Below are 1,330 nucleotides of genomic sequence, written 5' to 3'. Positions count from 1 at the left end.
GAATATTAATAGTCCATGGTAAAGTTGATATTCATATTCTTGTAGTGACAATGCTAAGTTTATTGAGAGGTCAGTTTATGAGAGTGTAGAATGATGTCATGAAGAAACCATAATCCATATATCAAATGTCTATGAGAAACAAAAAGTCAAACAGTGTGAATGCAATGTGTGGGAAGAGCTTTCATTCAATCTTCTTTTAGTTACTTTGAGCAGCTGCTCAGTGCTGGAAAGTTTTTCCTGAAACACTTCCAGACTGTTCCTTGGCTGTTCAGTGAAAAGCAAAAATAAAACACTAAGTGGGTTCCTCCAACCTCTCTAGCTTTTCTTGGGGCTTAAAATGAAGAGGTGCCTGTGCAAGAATCAATTTCTAAGACCAACTTGGAAGCAGGGTTAGTCACAGTACAAAAAGGGTTGTAAGAGAGGTGAAAAGCTTTCCTGCTTTGACTGTGATTGGTATTAGGAAAGAATTGAGAGGTAATTAATTTTAGATGATCAATAAATGTCCTGACTGGCCATTTCTCAGATCTGCACACTAGACAATCAAGGATCTGGATCAAATACTGAACTTAAGTTAAACCAAATTATTGTAGTTACCCTAGTTCAACCAAAAGAGGAAATCCAGATATCCTGATGTGGCCCTCTCTAAAAGGACTATTATTTCATAGCTTTAAAATGCTCTGCCTGAAAGAAAAACTATCAGTAAACTTTATATGCTCTAATACAAGATGCTAGACTCTGTACAAATGGCCATAAAGCCAGTTACATTTTGCAGTTATATTGGGAATATAATTACAACATTTCTTTCCTGCCTTCCATGATTACAGAATAATGATACCTAAAGCCTAATGCTGGGGAGAAGAAAAGTAGATGGTGCTTCAGTTCCCAGGCTTGGAGTCTGAGGTTGAGACCATGAAGGAGAGAGAAGATGAAGAAAGAAGACTGTGCCATGGGGCAGGTGGATTGGCCAGGAGGACTGGCCTGGTGTATGAGCAGTCTAGGTAGAACATGGAAAATGATATCTCACAGCTATTAACAGGAACTATACAAAATAGTCAGTCCAACTGCAATAATTTAAATCTTATTATAAATACCAAGTCCTTTGTGCTATATTTGGTACCTTTTTGATTCAAGTGTGGTAATAAATAAATAAATAATATTTACCACATCAAGGTGGCTTTAATTATCATTTCTGTCCAATGATTGAAAGGGAATGAAAAATTACGATGGCATAGGCTACACATTAGTCCTTGTTCCTGTTCTTTCTAGAAAATGTCACAATGTACTTTCAATCATCGTTTTTTTTTCTTTAAGAAGACAACAGGGAAGGATT

General features: G+C 36.5%; 1 long non-coding RNA gene across 1 annotated transcript in view; it reads left to right on the top strand.

Moving 5' to 3' along the window:
* LOC127676243 (uncharacterized) overlaps nucleotides 1–1,169 on the top strand; it is a 1,983-nt gene extending 814 nt beyond the window's left edge. The window contains exon 3 of the long non-coding RNA XR_007975754.1: nucleotides 825–1,169. This is a non-coding gene — a long non-coding RNA (uncharacterized LOC127676243). The remainder of the gene's footprint in view (nucleotides 1–824) is intronic.
* The last annotated feature ends 161 nt before the right edge of the window (nucleotides 1,170–1,330 follow it).

Source organism: Apodemus sylvaticus, unplaced genomic scaffold (assembly GCF_947179515.1).
Source record: "Apodemus sylvaticus unplaced genomic scaffold, mApoSyl1.1 scaffold_198, whole genome shotgun sequence".
In the NCBI taxonomy this organism is placed as follows: domain Eukaryota; kingdom Metazoa; phylum Chordata; class Mammalia; order Rodentia; family Muridae; genus Apodemus; species Apodemus sylvaticus.
This window is presented reverse-complemented; position numbering and strand designations above follow the sequence as displayed.